Genomic DNA, 17,032 nt, shown 5'->3' on the forward strand with positions numbered 1-17,032 from the left:
ATGGTTATGTGATTAGGGTTGTCAAAACAACTCTTTGTTCGTGAAAGGCTTGTGTTCGGCTCGCTAAGCAAACGAGCCGAACACGAACACACTTTTTTAGCTCGAAATATAAATAAGCCGAACACGAGCTGTTCGTTTACACCCCTAACTATAACAAAGAAAAAATATTCATGCATTTTTTATTTTATTTTTAAAGTTAATAGTCATAATACTTAAAATTTTATTATTGCTTCAAATAAGTGTTCAATTGAATAGACTCTTTTATCTCTATGTTGCGTTTCAGATCGCCGCCATAATTTTATTTAGAAAAACTATTTTCTTACTGTTTTCTAGAAATTTCTTTGTTGAAAAGCTGTTTTTTTTTGCACTTTTATCTCTATGTTGTGTTTCAAATCATTGAGAATTTGATTAAATGAAAAATATGGGCCGAGAGATAAAAGTGGCAGGGCTTGATTTGTAAATATCTTTTTGTCGAGTGGTCCGTTTGTAATTGAATTATTTATGAAAATTTGCAGTATTGTGCAATGTAGTTAGAATAGGATAAATCAATTTGATTGCAAATATTGCATCATTCAATAATTTGTTGGAAATATATATCTCTATGGTTAGGATATTCAGCTTGTTAATAAGTTGAAATTAAGCTGCAGTTAATATTTCTTCCGCATAATATGGGACGCGAACTAGCCGAGTTTGAGCGAGCTGATGCTTCTTCGTGTTTGACTCGCTCAAAATGTATTTCAATCGAATTAACTTGTGAAAAATATGTTAGTATTCGGCTCGATTCAAATTCATTTATTTGTTTGTATTCGAAAATCAGTTTGAATGATTTAAAAAAAATACTAAATTTTAATATTTTTTAAAACTGCAGCATTAAAATTTCACATAAAAATATCATAATAATATTATTTATTTACTTATTTAATTAATTCCAATCAAAACATGCACAACACAATTGAATCAAAATTTGTTCGTGTTCAATTTTCATATAATTCGAGCTCAAAAGAAAGTACAAAAAAAAAAAAACAATGTATTTCATATATTTTAAAATTATTTTATTAAATGTATGATAGATATAGAAGATTAATGTTACGTTTGATTGGAAGTGAAATGAATTGAATATAAGATGGAGATAGTGTTGGTGGGCAGTTGTTGGTTGCTGACGACAGTAAGTTGTGGCTCTCAAGGCCGGAGGCTAACCAGGATAGCAGCATTTATGAACACTAAAAGAAAAAGAATTTTTGCAGCACTTTATATATGCATCCACAGTGGTAAAAACTCCTACTACATTCATTGAAGTAGATTTTAAATCATTGCAATTGCTAGCCATGCAAAGGATTTTAGTAGTTGTTTTAAATATTTTGTGTTTTTTTAATATTTTCAGCAGCATATTTTAAAAGGTCTTTAAATAAGCGCCGCTAAAAATCAACCAAGTATAAAATCATCAAAATTTAACCAATTTCAAGTTGTCACTCACAAGGTGTCACTCAGCTTGCATGTGACTTTAAGTTAAATTGAAAGCTGGTGAAGGAAGTTATCTAATAAGTTGTTTTGCTGATGTCCAACTAAAACAGCCTCTTAGACAACTCCCATCACCATCTTTCAATCCAACTTGAAGTCACATGCAAGCTGGGAGACAACTCCCTTTCTCAAACAAAAATATCTGATAAGGAATGATCTATAAAGAAAACATTTTGAAACAATGTAAGGCGGTGTTTGACTACGACTTAGATTTACATTACATGTGATTTATCAAATTTGATAAATCTTAATTTATCAGATCGATATGTGATGGAAGAGCTCGCGAGTGATGACAGATAAAATCCACCTCACAGTCAATATTTGGCAACATTTCTATGTAATTTTTTAACCACGAGGAAAGCTCTATCAAATTTTTTGAGCAAAACATGTAATAAATATATTTGTATATGTATATATTGTCAATTTCAAGATCAAGGCAAGCACATTAATAAGAAAAGAGTTACTCTACATAAACTTTTTTATTCTGTCAAGAATTAAGAAACGGTCGAAATCTCATTTCACAAATGAGTTGATCTATTTGATCATTTTGAAGTTTATAGAACCGCTTGGCTCTTTAATGATGTCAGATTTTGTTAATGTTAAGGTTTCGCATTCTTTTCATTTTGATTCAGAGTATAAAAATGTAAGAAATTGAAGTCCACCTAACTCTGCAAATTATTTTCGGGTAATTTCAACTATATGTTTAATATTTGATTCTGGCATGTTTGGCCTCAATGTAAACGTTTTCAGATGATTGCAAAGTAATTAGATGAACTTATTGATAGTATATCATGGATATTGATATTAGTAATGGGCTTGAATTTATTGGTTCGGTTATGAGCTTATTATATACTTTCTTCTTCTCTTTTGCTGAATGAATTATATCCTTAGCTCCATTTCCATCTGTTTATATGTCTTAGCCTTCTCAGATTTTGGCATTTCAGTTCTATTTGCATTATCTAAATTTCATGTTTGCTCAATTTAAGATTTTCAAATCAATTTCTTTATTTATTTTCACTGAATTTTTAAGCATTTCTATGCAACTCTATACTTGAAGCCTTCTCATGACATCTTATATATCAGATATTGTAATAATTACTATAACAATTTAGATACATAACATTTAAAAGATGAAATGGTGCATCTTTCAGGCATAAATTTTAATGATTACATTCAAAGCATCTAAACTTTTCAAATAAAGTATAACATAAGGATTTCTAACATCTTCACTCTTACTTGAGGCGACATCTTCCCCGCCCCGGTTCACCATAAGAGAACTGCAATTAGAGCAAATTGGGAAAAATTTTAGCTAAAAACGTATTTCTAAGTGCTCCTAAATAGAGAAATAATACTGTAAAATCAATCTTTAAGTACAAATTTAGCTGCCAAACTGACAATTTCTAAGTGCCCTTCTCATGACATCTTATCAATTTTTTCATTAATTTTAGGAGAAACCACCAAACATGCCCTTATACTATGGGTCGAATCGGTTCTATTAGAAAACTAAATAGAAACGGTATGATTTTATTTATGCCTTCCTTTTACTTGTAGTAATTAATCACTTTTGCATTATGGTATGTAGTCCATTCAAGTTAGATTGTAATTATGGAGAGTTTGTCGAAAGCAAAATGATGGATCATGGTCATCAAAGGTTACTCGGTTAAAATGAGTATTGTTACATTTTTTGTTTGAATTATTAAATTTAAATTTGTCTTATTTATGATTAAGTATATATTATATGTTATAGACCCAAGCTTGTGATCTACTGGCTAAAGTAAGTTTGACACCCGAACATAGAAATGTTGAGGCGAACGAGAGAGATTTTACATTGATTATGGGTTCTGAACATCATGGGAGAGTAATGAAGTAAGGTTTCAGTGTTACTCCTAGTCATTTCTTTACACATAGTACTACCACCACAAGTGATAGCAATAGAAGTAATAGCTTTGCCCGAGTTGCAAGGTTGGAAGAGTAGTTGCAATCCATGAGAGTAAAGTTGTGAGAGTTTTCTTCCGTGTGTGATGATATGCTAGATATTGCATCGTTTTGTGCTAAGCTTCAAAGTATTATTCAGCAATTTTAGCCACAACACTGACCACCTGGTGGTTCACTTTTGGTGCGTGAAATTTCAAATAATTAATATTCTAATTATTAGCATCAACTATTGTAATTTAATGTGTCTATTTTCTTACTTATAGGAATCTGATCAGCACACATCTGAGGAGTAGTTGTATGCTTATGTTCAAGATATTGAGATTTTTCGAATTATGAAAACTTTTAGCATCTTCCGATAGTTTATGTTCTCACTTTGTTTTATTTCTTTTATAAATTAGGTTTTTAATTTTTTTTAATTGCCATTGTTGACAAGTTTTGATCTTGTTGTGTTGAAACTTTCATCAAGTGTTTAGCTATTATTACCTTCGGTTCTCCAAATTTAAGTGGTTTTATCCGCCAGTAAAGTTATGAGAACGAAAAAACTAACGCATTTAATGAAGTTGTTCCTTTCTACTCATTTAGAGGGAAAATAACCATAGGTGAAATTTGAGATCTTTGAAGAATTATCCTAGTATATTTTTCCTAATTATTTTTTTTTTTTGTAAGACTTGAGTTTCCATTTTGAGGAAGGTAGATGCCACTTCAAATCATTGTAAATATTCTATGGGATGTGAGAGTCCTCTTGATTGAAGCTAGGTCTAATTATTGTCTTAGAACTACTATGTATAGCCTAATCAGAGAACTATTTGTGGTGGAGCAGCTCTTCATGTTACTCGTGATATTCCTTCTATTCTCTCCACTAAAGAAGGAAAAGCAATATACATAACAAAGTGCTTTTTTTTAATGTATGGATTGTATAAGGACCGAATGCATTACTATATCTTGCAGAGTACATATCGATTGGCTATGGATTGAAACTTTTTTGTTCTAGTTTCTTTATTTCTTGAAGGTCAATAACAAGGACTTTGTGGTTGTGTGTATATTAAATTGGTTCGATTACGATCCCATGGCTGATTTAACATTTGAGTCATGTTAAGTTTTGCATATTTTGTATTCTGCAAGCATAATGGTAAACTTTTTCCCACGTATAAGTTGTTTTAAAACATCATGAAATGGTTTTGTTTCAAGCTTTCATTGATTTTTAATGCTAACATATAAGTTTAGATATATTTCTTTTTGGATATTTGTAGATTAACAAGGTACATGGGCTTCAAGGAAGAACATAAAAGGATTCTTATTGGGAGGGGAACCGACATCGAGCGTGTAAACATCGTGATCAACTATGATATGCCTGATTCTAAAAACTCTTACTTTCACCGGGTATAATTTTTTCTGAGGTACAACCTAATTATTCATGTCTTTTTTAATGATTTTCTAACACTACTCAACAGGTTGGTAGAACTGGCTGATATGGCACAAAGGGGCTGGCTATCTCTTCAGCTTCTGATTCAGATGTTCTTAATCAGGTTAGATGTTTTTTTCTTTGCGGTACTCATTGATTTTGGATGAAGTAGCCTGAATTTATTTGGCAAATAAATGTCATTTTTGTATGTTCAAGCAAGATTTGAAGTTGATATCAAGGAATTGCCAGAGCAAATTGATACTTTCACAGGCAGTAAGTAACCTTTCTCTCCTACACTAGAAAGCAGTAAGCTTCCAGGCTTTACTTTCAGATAATTTTTCTGAAGAGCCTTTTAAGTTTTGTTGTTCATTCTTTTGTAATATGGGTATATTGGTTAGGGGAAGAGGGGTTGTGTAGTTTTGAGGGAATATTTTTTGAGTGTTTTAAAGTATTCTAGCTGATTAAAGTGGTAGTTGAAGGGGAATGCATGTTAAAGAAAAATTCCTAAAATTATAAAGAAAATCTAAACAAAAACATTAGTTTCCCACCTTTGAGCTCTTGGGTGTGGGTTCTCTCTTTGTTACAAGTGTTATAAAAGCCAAGATTTTACAACTGCAATTGTCATGCTTTGAAATTCCAGCGAGCTTATGCTTGAGCTCAAATCAATGAATTTTGTTTTCTCATGAGCCGACTCATTTATCATAGAAGAGGAGATGATTCAGGTTTCTGTAGCTGTTATAAAATGATTGATGAAATGCAAAATTATATGAGAAATAATAGCAAATTACTAGATATAAGAATGAAATTTGAATTTTAAGAGTTTTTAAAAATTTTGTTCTTAAACACTCTTGATTTCTAATATATTGCATTTTTATTGCATTACATTACAATCCAATGAGTCTCAATTTGGGTATGGCATGGTAGCTCATTGTACTAGCCTTGCAAACCATTTGTTGAGTAGAGTTTATGTCAACTCATGCATCATTTTGAGATATATATATATTATATATATAATGGAAACAGTACATAAACCGACATTGTGGTATGGGATCCTGAAGTGGAATTTGAGCTTGAAGGTAGCTATAAATCATTCCATAAACATCTGGTGAGAATTTGAATTGCATGAACGATCAATTAGCATATATTGCCACATCTCTTTTCTCAACAATTCTTTTAATTGCATTAAATCTGCAGCTCTGCGCAGCCTTCACAATTGCAGAAGCTTGCATTTTTCTAGACTGGTGCAATGTGTCAAAAAAATTTTATGATTGTAAGGATTGGGTTATTACAGCTTCATTGTAAAGATTTTCAATTGCAGTATATGATTTCAAGCAAAGGTAACGCAAGAGCTAAAGATGAAGTTTGTCATTTCTGCGTGAGATTAGATGGAGAGACAATGTTGTTCATGCCTAAGATTTGGTGGACTGACTAAGGTTCTATTTTTCATAAGTATTATTAATTGTTTTGGGTGTCAAAGATGTAAATAGATTGTTTTGGTGAGAAATATGTAATTAGAGTTATTTTGAGTGCAATGTATGTAACAGCTCTTTTTTATTATTATTATGTGAGATTCAACAACAACAAAGCCTTAGGCTCTGTTTGGCGCAGCAGCAGCTTCTCAGCTTTTTATCTGCAGCTGCGCTGCCTCAGGAAGCTGCTGCGGGAAAGCTGGCTGTCTGTTTAGGACATTTGTGTGAAAACAGCTGTAAGGTAGCTGTTTCTGCAGAAATAATCATTGTCCCTGTTTTGTAATATTGTGCTTAACAGAACTATCATAAATTTAATATTTTTAAGACACCAATTCACTTAAAAATAATACAGAAATACAAGTACATACCTCACTTCACAGTGAGTATCAATAGTGAAAAAAAAGCTTAAAACTATTAAAAAAATAATTAATAAGATGATTATATTAATTTTTCTGACTGCAACTGAAAAAAAAAAAAGGAACAGGCAATTATTGTTATTAATAAACACACTTCAATATTATAGATGCAAAGAGATGAATAAACACACCAAACACTACCTCAAGCAAACTTTACTTACACTGAAGGCACAAAAACGGCCATTGATGTATGAAAAGGAGTAGTACCGAAAAAATTCCTCCACTGATTGTTATGTATAGATTTCCTTGGTAATGACAGCAATGGTTGCTTAAAATTTTTTAAGTTATTCTAAAGTGCCGAATAAACACCACGGGAAACATAGTCATGGCCACAGGAAACATGCACTCTTTAGTGGAAAAGAAATATTCATTAGACATCTATTTTCAGGCTCCTTGTTTCTGTTTTAGCTCTAGATTTCTTGTCACTTAGAAGTTGTAGCCCCTGATTACAACAAATTTCATATTTCCCTGTAATGAATGAAAATGATATGTACAATGGAAGCAGTAGATAACACCTTATTTATACTGCTTATTGTTCAGATTGTAATGAGTGATAAAAGTATGTACATGGGAGCGGTAGCTACAATCTTATAGCTGAGGAATAACTCGATGTTAAAGAGAAAGGAAACAAATCACCATCAGGTCATCAATGCATAATTTTTAGCAATTTGCTTGGATGCATAACTTCTAAACATTGAGAAAAGCTTCTGGTCAGATCATTGGAACCAGCAAAATTGCCACATGCATACTCCTTATAGGGAAGAACACAGATGTGTCCAACTGCAGCATAAAAGGGTTAAATATGATGGGCGGGGTGGGAGACGAGTAATGCAAGTGGGTGAGGGAAAAGAAACTTCAATTACTTATGAGCTGCATTTTGATGATAGAAAAGGGTGTAAATTAGCATTAATTAAAAAGTTTACATTACAAAGAAATCCAAGACACTCCACCTGCATTTCTTGGCAAAATTTTGACACTTGCATTTAAATTTTAAGATAGTAGACATAACTAATGAGATATATAACCTGTAATTGTTAACATCAGATTCATAACAAGGAAATATGTTGTACGTGTTAAAAGGAGATGCAATGAAGAAACCTGCTTTGTTTAGTTATGTTGGCACATGTTTGAAGAGATAACTGAATAATTTACAGTGTGCTCAGAGAAATCGTGAAGTTATGGAAAAGTAGTGCCGGAAAACATTTCAAATATCATCCAACAGGAATAAAAGTTTCAAATATCATCCAACAGGAGTAAAAAATTTCAAATATCATATGATAAGGATCAATTTCAACACACCATAAAGTTCCCAGGCATCAATCAAATAAAGAATACTAACCTTGGGCCTCAAATAAATTGAATGAATGAGGGTCTAGCAGACCCCGTATCCACAAAGAAAGGCACAAAACTCTTACATCCTGATATGAAAGCAAAAAAAAACCTCATAAACGATAGCTTTCCCTTAATCCTTGTATAGTATTAATATTTTACCTTTAATTTGCAAGAGTTCTTTCCTTGGAGAATATGCAATAGCTTCCACCGCGCAGAGATCAGCAAATCAAAGGAAAAATCAGCAGTTGATGGATCCTGGAATGAACCGCTTCGGCTTTGCGCCTTCCCTGTCGCTGAGGGAGGAGATGGAGACCCTCCAACTTGCCGACGGACCCATCACCGCCTTCCCTGCCGACGAAAACGGCGCTGGCGATCCACTCCTCCATCCCCTCCAAACTAACTCGCCTTTCTCCTTTTCCTCCATACCCCGACATCCTCTATTCCCGATCCCCCCTGCGAGTGATGGTTAGGGCAGAGGAAGCTCGCACTCGGATATCGGAGGGATACGCGGGCCGCGGGGGTCTCCCCCGCGGCCGGCGTTTCGTTCAGATTCGCCGCCGTCGCGCCAAACGATCCTAAACTGCGGTCTCCCGCCCACCGCTCATAAAAAGCCGCGCGGGATTATGTGAAATTTCTCAAAAATTTAAGTTGTACATAATTTATTTTGCATAATATATTTATTAATGAAATAAAATATATTCATGCATGTAATGTTTTATGAGCAGCATGTCATGGACAAATAATCTCATATTGGTTAGGTGTAGGGCTGAAAAGTATTATTTAAGTCTTGGGCTGCCCACCATTCATAAGGGTCTTTTGGGAGGTGACAAGTAGTATCAGAGCAGATCACTGTTTGTTAGGTGTGTGGACTCTCCATGGTCCAGTGGGACCCTTGGTGGAGCCGATCCGTGACGAGGGCGTCACGTGATTGGGTGGAGGAGAATGTCGCGGACAAATAGTCCCACATTGGCTAGGTATAAGGCTGAAAAACAGTATTTAAGTCTTGGGCTGCCCACCACCCATAATAGCTCATTTGAGAGGTGACAAGCAGGTCATACTAAAAAAATATTAGTAACATTTAAGATTTTAATAAAAAAAAAACTTGTTAAAATTACGGTTTAAACCGTTATATCATTTTTGTGTTTTATAGCCTCATTTTAAATGTTGGCCAAAACTGTCATTAAAAATGGTGGTTTAATATTTTTTTTCGTAAAGGTTATAATACTCATCTCATAAATGATTTGTTATTAAAATTATAATTCATAAAATTTTCAGATTTTTAAAATTATATTTGGAGAGTGTAACATCATTGTTATGAAAGGCGCGTTGTTTCATCTGGACGACTAATCACCGGCGGTCACTTCGTCATACACGTCATTGACGGGCGATATGACCGCCGGTGGTTGGTCGTGCGGGCGTTCGAATGGAATATTTTCTTCGCGTTGTGAGAATAAATGAAGATTATAGGATGATGGTTATAGCCGTTAAACTACGGGCATAATTTCTTAAGAACAAATTCAGTTAAACAAGTATTTTGGTTATATTTTTTCTTTTGAATATTAGATAAAATTAAAGGGCATTTACATACACTCAACCCAATTCCTATATGACTATATATCTAAGAAATAAACTCTATTTTTTTATATAAAATTAAAGCAGTTTTGAAGGAATTATAATTTAATATTAAAATACTTTTTGAAAATAAATTGAATTCATAAACACTTTTTAAAATTATTTATAAAAACAACACAAGGATAAAATGATACAATTTATTAAATTTATTATTTTTCTTAGCGTGTTTAAGCAATCTAATGGGCTTAAAGATGATGTGCAGTTGTGTTTGGGACATCTGTGTGGTATCGCACCGCAGTTTTCTCAGTTGGGGTAAATCGCGTTTTGGCAGTTTTTTCAAAAAGCTACCGCTAAAATCTGCTTTTTCCCACTAGTATTGACTAGGTGCAGTGGTAATCTTCTAGCTACGGTATAACTTTTTAAAAAAAAAAAAATTGTAATAGTCACCTCAGTTTTTTTAACATCAGATTATTTTCAGTTGTTTCACAACTGTTTTTTAATAAGTTGCAGTTGTCGTAAACAAACTCTAAATGAGGAATTGAATTGCATCAAATGATGAAAGTAATACGAACAATTTACATCCGCACCACAAATATCTTATCATGTATTTACATATTTAACACCTAAATTTTGATTTTCATCTATATCACTTATATAGCATCGCTTTTTAAAAATTGTAAGTCATAGTTTTGTTGTGACATCAATGATTAGGGTGTTATAAACATGAAAATATGATGTTGTCCCCACTAATATTAAGGGATCGTTTAAGTACGCATCTAGTCTCTGCTTCGTCGCATAAACAATTTAGAGAATGTGCCACAATATATTTTTTTGTCATTTTGCGATTGTGCCTCCAGTCCTCCGTTCCAGCCTTTCGAATGGTGTTCCAATATTTTGGAGGTCTTTCTATGCTTTTAATAGTCTTTCCTTATTGAAAAGGTTATAAATGATATACACACAAAAATTTTATATTCAAAGAGAAATATTACTTTATCAAAATTAAACCTTTAACATAATTTTCTTAGATGTTTTGTTTAAACAAGCTTAGGGGGTGTTTGGTATGATGCTTTTAACAAGATTTAAGTTGTATTTAACTTAAATCCAACCAAAATCATAAATATGTTGGATAAATTTGTCGTTAAGTTAAATCTAATTTTTGTTTGTTTCGTTAATTAAATTCAGATTTATTAAATCTGCTTATTAGTTGGATTTAATGGATGTCAGTCGCCGGAATGGATATCTCGACGCCTGTTTTTAAAAGATATTTAATATATATATATATATATTGAAAATATAAGATCGATCTGATCTCATATATACAATAGTTTAAATGAATGAGCATAATATCACAAGCAATATATCTAGCTTGAATATATACACACTACTTGCTCGTGGGGCTCGATTAAATAAACTAAAGAATTTATGACATCTGTTTTAGTCTGCGAACATTTATGTTGACCAACAAGTTTCCCTATCTAATATGAAAGATTAGATAGAGGTTATTTTAGGTTAGATTCTTAAAGTTTTCTATAAGGGCAAGTCCTTATAGTTAATTACATCTTAAATGAGTGAGGTCATCTAAGAAAACCCTTGATTTAGATCAGAAAATATTACCTTCAAGAATTTCAAAGAGATAAGTCTTTTCAATGGTCGGACCAAGGAGTGTCAAATGGGAAAAACTCAAATTTGAAAGAATTATTATGTAATCCAAATGAAGAAAACTAGGGGTTGACATAGATCCTGAGGAGAACCTCGGTGACTTCCCAAACTATTATATGGTTGAGCTTCAATTTCGGAGAAATATTATTAAATTTTTAAATCACAAAATTATGGATAGTGGTTTGATTTGATTGATGATTAGTGGATGTTTGGATTGTTAGTGGTTTGATTTGATTTTTGTGTCATAAGGGAGGTGATTTCTTAATTTCTTATTATGGATAGACTTATATATTCTCTTGTAGTGGTTGGATTAACAAGTCCACTACGACTCAGGTCTCACCCAACATTGAGTTTTACAAGAGACATTATGAAATTTAACAGTGACAGTTCCATCTCAATTTTGTTACTTCCTTTCTTTATCCTTGTTTTCATTTGGTAGAAGTCATGACCTATTCGATGAGCAACATGTGGATGATTTTACACTATCCTTATTATTGTTAAAAATGATTAATTAATGGGATATGGTGACACCTGAGGTTGTTGTTTGCGACCTAATGTATCAGGGATAATCGTGTCCATGGGATTAGACTCTATAAAATCATTTATAAGTATCTAATATATTTGTGTAGTGATTCTGTTAGAAATGGTAAGTAAGTCAGTAAGATGCGATGAGTTAAAGGAAGAATTAACCTCATTTAGCATGTGTGTTGTGTTTGTGTTTTATGATTGTTTTTGTGTTATAACTTTATATAGGACTTGAAGAACGTATTTATATTCCTATGCTTATACCTGTTATGTTGGTTAGACTTTTTTAATTTCATTTGGACATGTTTAGTTTAGATTTACTTTATGCTACACGATTTCTATCATGATTAATAATTGTAGATGTTTCTGATAAGCATTTGTGGTGGACAGAATTTCTGAACTATTTTTCTTCCTGCTTATATTTTCTGTATTGAATGTTATACATGTTTAAAATCAAGTTTGGGGGTAGGAAGAAAAATAAAATTTTAAAGAGTATTTAAAGTTAGTATACTTCCTTTTAGTTTAATATTATTACAAGCATGTTTTATGCTAGATTTACTTTCTCCTGTAGTCATTTTATCTTGATTATGCATGAATATGAATTTGATAGGATGTTGTAGCAGCTAGTGATTCAACTTTCACTTTTTGCTTCCTGCTATATTTTTATGGAATTATGTGCAAAATATTTAAAAATTCAAGTTTGGGGGGGGGGGGGAAAATTTGGAGAAAATTTTCTAAAACTTAACTTTATATGTCCTCAGTAGCCTGTATTTAATTTGATATCACTTTTAAAATGACTTGTGGCATGTGGTATTACCTTCAGGTTACTATAATTTTGATTTTATGAATGTTAGAAAAATAACTAAGTTGAAATCCTATGTGACGAAATTATTCTAGAGTTAAGATATTTTGTAGGAAACTTAAGGAAAATGATTTTGTCATTTGTGGTGGAAAGGAGTTGAATATTTAAAAAACTAAGATCCTTCGATTTATAGTTATTGAGAATTGAGCCTTTATTGAAACATTTTTCATTCTAATACTTACACTTTTAAAAGTGAGGGAAAGTTTTGAGTTTTGGATTTTAAAAAGAGGATAGTAAAATTCAAAACTATTAAAGGCATATTCATATATAGTAATCCTCACATAAAAAGAAAAAAAAAAGTAAGGATTAAAAAGATCCTGAAAGAAAAGAAAATAAAAAGAAAAAAATAAAAAAAAAGAAAAGAAAAAGAAAAAATAAAATATGTAAGTAGCCTAATCAAAAATTGATTTCACTTTAATTTTTTTAAAAGAAAAGACTTAGAAACAGTCATAAACTTATTCTTATTTCAAGGAAGTATTGGTCAAATTGGTATAAATAAGTTGCTTAAATTCTATTTTTAAACTTTCTATGAATCTTTAATTTGACAAGTTTCAATGACTTTTGAAGTAAATAGAAAATCAAGATTCATAAGTTGAATATGAGATGTTCTTACACTCTAGTCCTAGGTTGATTTGCTTGAATTTCTCTTAAATTACACTATAACATTTCTGAGAAAAATTAAAGGAAACTTTACTGAAATCCACTACCTAAAATCAACAAATTTACTATTCAAAGTTATAGGGTTACTTGAGGGCAAGTAACGTTTAAGTTTGGGGGAATTGACACACCTAAAAATTATCTACTTTTTTTGTATATATTTTATGCTCGTTTTTAAAGATATTACACTTTAAAGGAATATATTCTACATATTTTTTGGCTTCAAGTACAGGAACCAGAGTTTTGAAGAAAAAGAAGAAAAAATGGGAAAAAACAGTATGATTTGGGTGCAAAACGAGCAAGAAAGAAAATTCTGACTTGACACATTTCGTTATATCTTTTCGTGCTTAATCTCTTTTACACTTATCACATGTTTTTGAATGAAATTATACTTTAAAGAAGGGTTGTTTTTATTCTTATCTTGTAGGTATATCTGTTAGGAGCAAAGTGCAACTGAATGGGGTGAAACGGAGCCAAACGATGGACTTGTTGCAGGGTGGCGCCAGAATGGCGCTAGAAGTGCTAAAATCCATAGAGCAGGTACCATAGGCACCAGAAATCGGTGTTGGAGGCGTCAGAGAGGGTTATGGATGAATTTTTGGTGGTTTTTGACTACTTTGAGGTGTTCTATAAGACTCTAGTGAATCAAACACCCCATGGAGTGGTTTAATGAATCTAGACACTTGGGAAATCTCTTGAATAAAGAGATATGTCTCTTGAATGAAGAGATTTATTTCTTGGAATGAAAAGATGTGTCTTTTAGGAAAAAGAAGGAATTTTGTGTCTCTTTAAAATAAAGGGGTTGACGCCTCTCATAGATGGTTTTTTTGTGTGTTTGTGTGCGTGTGTGTATGAGGGGAAAATAGAGAGGAAGAGATCTTAGAATAGGAATAGAAATGTAGATTTTTACATTTTTTGGTGAGATTGGAGAGAGGATTTTGAGAGAATCTGTAAGGAATTCTACAACTATTACTTGGATTATCGGGAGACTTTGTGGGAGAGATCTTAATATTTTTTCAAAGGAAAAAAAAAACTAAGCATTGTGTTCTTCAATATTTTATGATTTCGTAAATACTTATCTAGTGAATTTTTTTTAAGTAATGAAGTTTTTATTTGTGTTTTCTTCATTTTTTGTGAGTATTTTTTCTTACTATTTCTTCTTGTTTGGAAATAGTGGCATAAGAAGATTATGTCGTTGTTTTCATTTAACTTTTATTTTACAATCAGTAGGATTTTGTGGTGCATGTCAGTATGCGACTTAATTATAAATATGATGATTTTTATTTGAACTTCATTTACATTGCAATTTAGGTCTGTTGTAATGTTAAAATTTGTTGAGAAATATATCATTCAAAAGTGTTATGTTTTCTACAACAAAGTAAAAAATCACATTCAATTTCATGGATGAGAATGTAGTCAATAGGGTTGAGTGAAAATAAATAGGGAAATATAATTTGATGGACATAGAATTGAATATTTTAGGGTGAATGTTTTCGTTTGTTTTTCTCTCTTTTATTTTAGAAGAAGTCGTCAGTTTGTCGATCGTCGTATATTTCCCCCCAATCGAATAAATCTCCCTCCCGAATCATATATGTGATTCAAAGAAGAGAGGAATCGAATTAGAAGGGACATACAACAAAACGACAAACAAGAGAAAACACAAAACGTGGAGAGCCCACGTGCAGTAAACCTCGCAAGGATAGGTTAAGAGTGTCCGTCCAAATAAGATCTGGTGAAAGCACCTTAAACCGATATCCGTGAAAGAATACCTACGTAGACTACCCATAACCAGAGATTCAGGTGTAGGTACCTGTTTTGAGGTCAATAGCACTCCCAAGGGGATGTATCCCACTTGATTAATTACATCTCGGGGGGTACCCAAGAATACTCTCGATAAAAAGAGTTTTAATTGGATTGTCGTGAACCTGGGGAAATAGGTACTCAAAGGAAGGTTATTCCGTGTGGGAACAGTCCCGATACTTCAAAACTCGCGCTAAGCCATCAGACAGAGAGTGAGTCTCTCACATGTCGAATCGGTAGCGACTCATTGGCACACGGGGCCCACGGAATAACCTAAATCATCTTGACGGGGATATCCAAACACGTCAAAGCACGTCTGAGCCATAAGGGCAGAGGACAAATTGTTGTACCCCAAATGGGCAGCAGCTCATCGGCATCGGGTCGTCAAAATGATATCAATGAAGTTAAGGAGCGACAGGGCTCAAAGGGGCTCAAAAAAAAGGAAGAAAAAGGTAGAGTGATCCTAAAAGGTAGAGGTAACTGGGTTGGGGTACCACAGACCCGTCATCCACAGCTATTGGGACCCTAAGTCTACCGGGTCGTGAAGGTAGTCGACTCAACACGTCCTGAGATCCCCGATCAACAATCTGTGAATTGCGTCGTCCACGGGAACCTCGTAGCTCTAAGGTCAAAGGGAAAAAAACTCTATCTTATGACTAAAAGTTGCAGCTCCAAGAGGTGGGACTTATACCTGCCAAAGTGACAAGGATGCCTTAGGAAGGAAAAGAAAATGGAGGTTCAGCTACAAAGCTAAAAACGCTCCAAACAAAATGACTTACACTTTGTCTGGGTCAGGGAGCCTTCTAACACCCTGGGCACACCAGACAACCACCTATAAAGAGGTATGATGGGTCAGCCGGGTTGGAGAAGCACAGAGACTCCTCCTCGGGACATGCAAATATGATGCAGTTATCTAGAGCGGTCCTTAAGTATTGTGGATGCCCTATTAACATATGCAGGAAAGTAAATGTTGCAATTTTTAAATTCTGAATATTTTAATCCTAAATTTTAATTATCTTGAATATTTTATTTAGGATTTTGTAGAAAGTTACAATTTTAGGGTCATTAATGAGCCTAGATTATATCGTGAAATCCCAGATAAACCATAGAAAGAAACAAGGGAAACACATGCAAGTGCAGACATACAATATGATGCAAAAAGCAAAGCAAGCCAAATCAAAATAATAAATAGGCCGGTGTCGTTGGGTCGGCAACATATCCCAGAAAAGAAAGGGGTGATCGGACTCTGCACATACACGCCCGGTCCTAATTCTATACATCAATATAAAATACAGAATTAAGATACGGGTCCTGGTCCCCTCCACGTGGTTCCCGCGCCAAACACCTCGAAACCCGTGCCCGTATCTTATTTCTGCTACAAGACTCTCTTAAACTCTAACAAGTACATAGAAAAATAAAAGACTCAATCCTGCAAGAAAATAAGTGTCAGCGGGAAAGGTCACATGCAAATAACGTATTATGGGTCATGCCTTAAAAGTGGGGAAGCTAATAGCACCTGCAAGCAAAAAGGTCAGAAATCATTACTTGCTCCCCCATAGCGCTACATGTGTGTGTGCTAGCTCCCCCATAGCGCTACATGTGTGTGTGCATATAAATAAGCATGACTCCCTGCAGAAAAGCACCCTAACACACTACTACACATATGCAGCATGCGGTCACATCACAAGCACAATGCAGAAGAAAGATGTCTAGCTAGGACAACTAATCCAGCAGAGAACAATAGTCAGACATCAAAAAAGACTACCTAAGCACCCTAAATCCTAGCCTAGCACACCATCTAACAAAAAGTGTGTCAACCTAGTATCTAAGTGCGGGGTAGGTCTAGGTATAGTATGACTTTGACGGGGTCACCATACTAGCCCCA

General features: G+C 33.5%; 1 long non-coding RNA gene across 1 annotated transcript; it reads right to left on the reverse strand.

Moving 5' to 3' along the window:
* Positions 1-2,766: 2,766 nt before the first annotated feature.
* On the reverse strand, positions 2,767-8,680 carry LOC110021943. Its single transcript, XR_002293712.1, has 3 exons — positions 8,232-8,680; positions 8,080-8,158; positions 2,767-2,795 (listed from the first exon to the last, which is right to left on the reverse strand). It is a non-coding gene; the product is annotated as an uncharacterized LOC110021943 (long non-coding RNA).
* Positions 8,681-17,032: the final 8,352 nt, after the last annotated feature.

Source organism: Phalaenopsis equestris, unplaced genomic scaffold (genome assembly GCF_001263595.1).
Source record: "Phalaenopsis equestris unplaced genomic scaffold, ASM126359v1 Scaffold000152, whole genome shotgun sequence".
NCBI classification, from domain to species: domain Eukaryota; kingdom Viridiplantae; phylum Streptophyta; class Magnoliopsida; order Asparagales; family Orchidaceae; genus Phalaenopsis; species Phalaenopsis equestris.